A 9,604-nucleotide genomic window follows, 5' to 3' on the forward strand; every position below is an offset into this window, starting at 1 on the left:
TTATGCAAATTTGCTTATTTGTTTAACTCGGGTGAAAGGTACCGTTTCATCCCTTGGTTAACAATTTACTATACTTTAAGCTCCAGTTTAGCTTATTGTGACGGAAGAGTAACTACGGAACCCTACACTGAGCGTGGCCCGACATGCTCTTGGCCGGTTATTTTATATATAGTTTATTTTATAACTAGTTAACTACTAGTATACAGTTTAAATGTATAGGATCATTTAAAATAAATACTAGTATCTATTTAATTTATAACATTAATTACAATTGGACTTTCTTCAAAGATAATAGGTAAGTATCAAAATATTTGCAATTTAGATCTTTGATGCGTAAGGAAAATAGTCTCAAAATTATTGGTATATAAATAAAATGTATATACATATTCATTACGAAGAAATATATTTATTGTATGTAAATATAATAAATAAAATAATATAATAAAGCCTTTTATAAGTTAGATTTTTCAAGTCCAGAATTTATATAATTTAAGTATGTCAAGTTGTTTTAATATAGATTGTTATTAGTTCAGTAAATTTTTACATATTAAGTCATTTATTATCACAAAGCAAATGATTAACTAGTTGTAGCGGACAAGAACCCCTCATCGGGTGAAGGCGTATGTGAAAGTTGTAAAATATTAGAAATGCGAATTAATACTTGCATGCATATATCAAGTACACTATGAATAAGGACATAACTCTCTTCTCTCTCTGGGAATTGACTCTCCAGCAAACTGTATGAAACTGTACTGACAGAAGAGCAAATTGTATGAAACAGCCGAACATTCAGTCAGGGTTGGTCCGATAGTAAAAGTTGCTCAGTATGACTAAAAAATTAACGGGTTTATGTAATTCCTTTATGTTCAGATACATACTGTAAAAGGAAAATTAAAATAAATTGTTTTAAAAACACTAGAAAACACGCTTTTATAAATGCACCCAAAAACGTAAAACTGATCGTGTTCAAAGTCCATTACGTGACCTTTCTCACAAGCGCAAACACGACTTTGATACGATATATTATCATGGAATGCCAGTGCCTAACTTCCGGCATTATCATCAGACCTTGAAACCTAAACGTGGTCAAAGTTCATTACAAGACTTTTCTAACAAATCCAAACACAGCTATGCTACGATGTTCCATCATGAAGTTCCAGTTCATATCTTCCGGCTCCATCATCAGATTAGTTCGACGGTACCATATTATTGTATTGTCATCAGAACTATAACTATGATGCTACGATCCTTGGAATATGGTTAAATTAGTTACCTTAGATTCCATTACATGTAGTTAGTTACATACAGGTCGACCTAATAAAAGGCTGTTAATATCGCGAATGCAATTTGTAGCCAATTAAATAGTCTATATCGATATCGAAAGTTTGCAAGATATGACAGCTCGAAAAAAGGGTGGTTAACTGATGAACAGGTCACCATATAGTGATTATGTATTTTCATCAAAAAATCAAGCATTTATATTTAATAAAGTGACGTTTAAAGAAGTCGAAATCCGAACTGCTGTTGTCATATATGGAAATTATACCCAAAAAGATGTGTTGCCTTACATCAAATGAGGTAGTTCTGTTTTTAGGGTTCCGTAGCCAAATGGCAAAAAACGGAACCCTTATAGATTCATCATGTCCGTCTGTCTGTCCGATTATGTCACCGCCACTTTTTTTTATATATTGGTAGTGATGAAATAGTAATGACAAATCCACCCAAAAGTTTTCTACCTCGAAAGCCCTTCGGATGTGTATAATATACAGTACAGCGAGGGGAATTGTTATAATATAACTCGTATCACTTGTATATCTTTGATGGACCAGGCTTGTCCTTTGGATCCACAGCACTCCTTTTGGGGCCAGCGTGTGTGGTAGCATTTCTTCGTCAACCTGATCAGGCCGGTCGAAATTGTCATTTGATGGCGGATTATCAATGAATGGTTTTTCAATTTTTTAATGATTTTACCTGTAGGTGCGTAAAGTGGACTTCAATAGAAATTGCAAATAATGTAAATAAATATGACAGATTTCTTTAAAATTCATGTCATGTCACCCTAAAAATTTTACCTGACGGCGTCAAGAGAGTAATGTTTTTAGGGTTCCGTACCCAAAGGGTAAAACGGGACTAAGACTCCGCTGTCCGTCCGTCCGTCCGTCCGTCTGTCACCAGGCTGTATCTCATGAACCGTGATAGCTAGACAGTGGACATTTAAACAGATGATGTATTTCTGTTGCCGCTATAACAATAAATACTAAAAAGTACGGAACCCTCGGGAGGCGAGTCCGACTTGCACTTGTCCTGTTTATTTCTAGTTTATGTATGACAGTAGCGGCAAAAAATCTGTTATATTGCTATTTTTTGCACGCATTAATTTTTAAAATCTGTGAAATTAAGCTTTATATCACGTAAACAATGATTGTATCATCATCACGACCATACATATATTTTAAAATTACGTCAAACTGCACGTAGCAACGTGGGCAACCACATTAGCCCAATGCGGATTACGGACTTCACACACACCAATTAATGTATGTTATAATTTATAACTTATAAATATTGTTTTTTACTTAACACACTGTTTTTACAAAACACTCAAAAGCGAGTACTACTAACATTAAAACCTAGATTTAAAAAATAGAGAGAAAGTAAATGGCATCATTACTTTGAACCCGTAGTTTGATCAAATTGTTGTCTTTATACGCCTCTATATTGTTTATATTTTAACATATATTTGAATTGGATTATGGGTCTCTTTAAAAGATGCAAGATTACGGAGTAATGAAGGCAAATTCTGACATGTTGTGACCACAAATAAACAATTTTCAATTGGTTGATTTTAAGTTTGTTTACGTTATTTGCAATTTCTATTGAACTCCACTTTAGTGTAAAGCATAGATTCTTTCCATATAGATTTTCGTACATTGACCAGGATGTTGCTATCTCTATTCCTCGCGTATAATTATATTGCTGTAAAGCTCACAAAGTGACATTGACAACCGGCATCATGAGCGGGACCGCAATATATTTCTGCGCGTGCAATAGAGATAGCAACAGGCGAGTCAATGTACGAAAATCTATATGGAAAGCATCTCTGCTTTACAGCTAGGTATTACACATATATATATTTGTCCGTAGTCTCAAACATCTAACCCGATGACTAATGATCGTATTAACATTGTATAACGGGGCGTGCTCCGAGGAATTGTTCGGATTAATCCCTGCCGCTTCTTTTCACCATCGCCCTACGTGACAACATTTCCATCCTCACCATTTAGATGGTTGGCAGTTCTCAACTGTGCGTTTCTCCAGGAACTTTCTGCCTCGCACAGCTAAACTGTGGAATGAACTGTCACTTGCGGTATTTCCGGACCGATACGACCTTCAAACTTTCAAGAAAAGAGGGTACTCCCATCTCAAAAGGCCGGCAACGCACTTACAACCCCTCTGGTGTTGCAGGTGTCCATAGGCGGCGGTAATCGCTTACCATCAGGTGATCCGTCTGCTCGTTTGCCTCCTCGATCATAAAAAAAAGTAAACCTATAAATATAAATATATTTATTGTAATACCAAAATAATACTTCATCAAAACGAATGTAACTAATGTAAGTCCCGATTCATAGTCAATTAGCATATCAGATAATCAATAGTTTATTTTGAGTCCAAGCACAACAGAATTACTATGGGCCTACTGTTGTGAACGCTAAGTTGCCACGGTTCCGATGCGAGCGCCTAAAGGTTGTCTTACGCATAGAGCTTCTTCCCGTGACTTCGTCCACTAGAAGTTGTTAACCGCATTCTTGGAGATGATTCGGTGAAATCGAGGCTCAATAGGGTAAGTGCCCAAGTTGGTGTATTTTGCCTTTAATAAATTAAGTACCTACACAATACTTTGTTCAAAATTATGGTTAATTTTTTTTAACAACTAAATTAAATCTAATAAAATAATTAACATAAATAAAAATATTAAAAAACCCCCTCCTATGTACAGTCCCCCCGGGTGCCCATAAGGCTGGCTACGTTCCCTCGTTGAATGGCGATGCCTATTCTTTGGCCTAGGAATGAGCCAGCCCTAGTATGATTAAAATGTATAAAACATGTGTCCCATAATTAACATTGTACTTTTAAAATAGAAGTTTGTCTCGAGAATAAGATAAATATTTTTGTTCAAGTCAAATAAAAATAAAAGTTGGTACAAAATACGGATGGACATATTTTTTTTTACAAATGAACCTTTTAACCGCCGTAGTCTATATATAAGACACACAATATCCAGCTCCTTTCATAAATAAGACAAAACTTCGTGTCTTCTTCTCGTGTCGATAGTTTCGTATTTCATATTAAGCGGGACCAGAAGGTAGCGACGCTTATCGCCCTGTCTGTTGCGTCCTGTAGATCTTTCACGGAACATGTGTGATAGTTCGCTGGGCAGGACAGCAAGTGTATTATGGTTTGGAGAGCCGTGCCACATACGCATAGAGTATTTGAGCCGCTTACGCCGCCCCACCTTACCAAATTTTATTTGCTGCGACCAACCTGGGAACAGACTACATTTAAGGCTTTCCAGCAGGCTTTTTCATGGTTGTTAATGCCCAACCGGGAGCGTTTCGGTGAGGCGCGACGAACGTTGTCATCCGGGGAGGTGCGAAGTAGTATTTTGCCAATATGCCAGCCGGTTCTCGGGTGGCGGGACCCTGATAGCGGTAGTCGTATTAAGCTCTTTCGGCTATTTAGCGTTTAGACGCGACGATGGTAGCTTGTGGCCGTGGAGAGGGTGCCTTGGGACTTGCTCTTGCTTGAGTTTTTGACGGTGCAAGCCACCTCCCTGTGGGTCTCCAGGGCTCTATACAACTTCGTGTAACTACGTACAGGCGGCGACACGACCACGCTCGATGAAAGATTCTAAGCGGTTAAGATGTTGAAGTAAATACGTTGAAAGTGTTAAAATATTATAAGTGAGAAATTAGAATTGTCATACTACAATGCCCTTATTATGTTAGTAGTATATAAGTTGCAGATTGGTCAATGCAGTCCACTAGCGCAGGCCCAGCTATGGCCTTAAAGAACCGTTGTTAAATTGAACCAAAATAGTCCCTTAGGAATAAAATGAAGGGGTTTCGTAAAGGTTTCGGTTGTTCCAAACGGAATTGCCAATCCAGCTCGCGCCTGGTGGTTTTAATTTTCCTCCAAACGGTTTATAGCTGCAGCTGCTGCATATTACAATATCCTTTACCACTGTCGGAACAATTTATATCGTTCATATTTTAATATTTGTCTGCAGTTGATATAGATATTATATAACTCTCTTACACAGATTGACTTGACTCATACAACAATATGTATATTATACAAATACATAAATATATAGGAAACACCCAAGACTCAGGAACAAATATCTGTACTCATCTCACAAACAAATACCGGGATTCGAAGGTATTGGACGACCGGTCTGCCTGAAGCCGGTTGTTCATAGGCAGACCGGTCAGGCGGTCATCCAATAATCAAGTAGTATATTTTCAGTAGTATCTGTAGAATTGGGAGTTTGTGGAAATGGGAGTCTGTATAATTACGAATATGTAGAATTGAAATTTTGTAGAATACCAATTATGTAGAATTGGGAATCTGTGGAATTGTGAATATGTAGAATCAAGATTCTGTTATATTTAAATTATGTAGAATTGAGAATGTGCGGAATTGCGAATATGTAGAATCAAGATTCTGTAAAATTTAAATTATGTAGAATTTGGAATCTGTAGAGATGGAAATCTGTAATACAAATGTGTAGAACTGGGCCTAAACCAAATTCATGGTGTTTTAACATTTAGGACGCATTTCCTGGCATTTCTAATTCATAATTCTTTATTTGTAAGAATACAGTACGAGTAAAAAGAAATCCTTGTATTCAGCATGCAAGCAAGCGTACAAATATTTACATTAAAATAATTAAACAATCTAAAAATTAAATAAAAATACCCACAATGTCAAAATTTATCAATTATTACAATTAAATATATCACGATGTCATCGGCTCCTTATAATCTAAGTAAGCCTTAACGCTATAAAAACATTTATCCAGTGACCATTTTGTTAACTTTCGTTTAAAAGTTTCCCCCGACAATATTCGAAATTCATTTGGCAAATTGTTATAAATTATTATACTTATATTAAAAATATTTCTTTGTACATATCTTTGTGACTATGAGGTTTGTACAAAAGGCACATTTTATGTGGTCTTGTCTGTCTTTGTAATACTTCACTCCGTTTAAGGAAGTATTCTGGATGGGACTTGACAAAAACACATACATCCCTAATGTATAAGCATGGCAAAGGTAAAACATTAAGGTCTCTAAATTAAGGCATACAGCTGTCATCCGTTTTAGCGTTACATACCGCTCTTATAAATTTTTTCTGTATTAGAAATACTCTATCCGATTCTACAGAGTTGCCCCACAGTAAACTTAACTGACATAAGACGTGAATTAAATTTGAGTAGTTCCTCATTTTACATAAAGCTGTCTCATATTTTTTTAAACTACAAAGTACTTAATACGGTTCATAATCACGGGCTCGGTTTGGATATGTAAAATGTCACGTAGTCAAACGCCCGTAACCATTTCAGGTATTACCTGGTCTGGTCTGTAAGCGTGCACTATTTTACCTAGAGGCAATTACTATGACGTGGCGTGTGTTTGAAAGCCACTAATTATAAATACTTTGACCTATTTCTGCCTGCATTAGCGACCTGAATGCAGGTATTTAACCGTAGTATTTTCTCACGAACTTACTAACAAATTAGGTAGATAAATGCTGCTTTTTGATTGCCAACGTACAGGATTATAAAAAAAGGAGCATTCACATTTTTTAAATCTTTTCTGGTTTTTATATTTGTATGATACGATCGTAGGCGCTTAGGTGCGCGCGAAATAAACTGTGAATCGTGTCGTGTCTTAAGACATCTCCCGCGAGTCGCATCAATATCGTATCATGACAATTAACGACACAAGTTGTTGATAATCTATCGCCTATGTATGATAAGGAGGCATCTATGTATTTATCGCACAGTAAGACGTTAGCGGCATTAGCAATAAAGTTCAACTCATATTCATACTCATTCATTTATTTAATTAGTGATTTTAATTTTATAATCAAGAAATAAAACGTTGACGAAAATATAAACAATCCTTTAATTTTGTCTTTGAGTACATACATATTGAAAATAAGAATATTGGTCATATTACGAAATTACAGAAAAAAACAATATGTATATTAAAGAAGGAAAAAATAATATGTATAAAAATTAATAAATGCAAAAAATGGTCATTATTCTTGTTTGTAATATCTATATAGAATATATACAAAGACGAAATAAAAGCATAATTTTTAAACTCGTCAAGGTTTCGGCCATGATTATAAAATTTAAATCAGTCAATATTAGAATAATGAATGAGTATGAGTATGAATGTGAGTTAAACTTTTTAACTAATAACGACTCCATAGCTCGCTAACGTCTTACCGTGCGATAAAAACTCCGATGTCTTCATAAGAATCCTGATCAAATTATTAGTCAACTTTTTGCGTTTTTCTCAATAACGATATTTTCTGCTTGGATGACCGAGGTTTGAAGCCACGATTTTTGACCACCACACATATGCGAAAGGCTGCTTAATGGAGGCTGATTGTACACTTGAAATTTGTCACCAGTTTGATGATAAGAGAATACCCTAGCCAATAAGCGCTAAAAAGCCTTAAAAGCGATGCATGCTCACGTTGCTCATACCTACCCTACATCACGTGGCAGTAAAAGGTCGTAGTATAAGCGTAGCGCGTAGCATACTTAAGAGGCGCACTGATTACTAGTTCGCTGGACGATATTGGCCTGTGAGTTATTCGCAAAATCTGACAATCGCGAATAACTGACAGGCTGATATCTTTCGGCGAACTGGTAATCAGTAGGCTGAAAAGGCCAGTTAAAAATACATACTACAACATTGCTGCTAGGAAAATGGAACATACCACTGCATCGGGTGAGACTCGACCCCCGCGAATCGGCGACGGAATACTGGCCCGCTGCTTGCTTGCTGAAATTATCACGTCGAAAACATTTTTAAATCTTAGTAAATTTCACACGACTATGTTGGGTAAAATAATAATCAACAAATTAGTATTAAGAAAATGTGTCGTTGTTGACTTCGCCGGCAAAAGAATTGAGATCTATATGGGTGCCAAGTTATAGTTCACTTGGGATGTAATTAAAGTTCAAGATTTGTCTTGCCCAGTTTTTACGTCCAGGCTATTTTTTTTTGTTTAGTTTACAGCTTCTGAACTAAACTAAAAATAACTAACATGTTAAAAACCTAAATAATATTTAAAATTAAAAAAAACCCTACTCCTAAACTAAAACAAAAATACACCCCGTGGCAACGTTCCGTAGATGCTAATACTAATACGCTGTGCGAGGAAGCTGCCAGCTCAACGGTCCCCGGTGGTATCTATCAGCCCCTTCGACAAGGCCCTGAAAAAGAACTGGGCACGGGGATCTTGCCCAGTTCAAAGCCCAAAGCAATAAACCAATATTCGGGGCCGATATTGTGCTTGTAATTTGCTCTTTTCTTCCAATCAGCTGCTTCCGCAGCTACTCCCGGTAAAACGGAAGTACCGTGAAGATGGAAAGGGGCCAGTGTATCCACATGTAGCGTCCCGTACTAACACCCGCCCCAACTCCCACGGAACTAACGTCATTCCGTCTGGCCTCTTGCCATCGTACCTAAGAATGTCAGAGAGCTCAAGCAAAGCCAGCACGTTGGAACTAGCAAGCACGCGTCGCAAGATGTGAAAAATAAAACATATAGTGACATGGTATGTCAACCCCTACTGCTAAAATTTTTAGGATTTTCACTACTATTTTCTTTACTAGTATCCGTCTCAATCGTCATCATAGTTTCGAAGTAAAATGGTTGTGACATACGAACTGACGGACGGACGGAAGCAAACATGCAGAAAACTATAATGGTTCCGTTTTTGTAACTTTAGCTACTGATCCCTAAAAAGAGCCAACTTCAAAAACAATTTACGATGCTATAATTTCTCTCGTATGGTTTTTATCAGCTTTTTTACTTCCCTAATTGATCCTCTATAATAATTAGGTACCCAAATTACTATTTTCTAAATGGGTCCAACGGTCAAGTCCGGGATCATACATTAAAAGATAAGGACCTAGGCGAATTAGGACTCTTTTTTTGCAGTTGGTTAAAGAACATGATATTTATGCAATTTTATTCTGTAAGTGGATTGGTCTGAGCAGCACTGCCGCTTTAAGTTTCATTCATATTTATCTTAAATGTCATTACGCTTATGTATATATGTGTCTGTGACGCCACGCAAATAAATTTAGCTCTTACGCCCATATGCTTTAACTGCTTATTGCTTTGTGTTATATGTATAATGTAAAATGACGTCGATAAGTAGAGAGGATACGTGTAAGAAATGCTAGGCAAAATGTAGCCAATAAATGTTGTTAGAGCTTAGAATTGTAAAACCAAGAAAGACTGTCTGTCGCCATAGAGTGTCGGAGCACATGCCACCCGCTGTATCGACCCGG

Source organism: Cydia pomonella, chromosome 2, assembly GCF_033807575.1.
Source record: "Cydia pomonella isolate Wapato2018A chromosome 2, ilCydPomo1, whole genome shotgun sequence".
Lineage (NCBI taxonomy): Eukaryota > Metazoa > Arthropoda > Insecta > Lepidoptera > Tortricidae > Cydia > Cydia pomonella.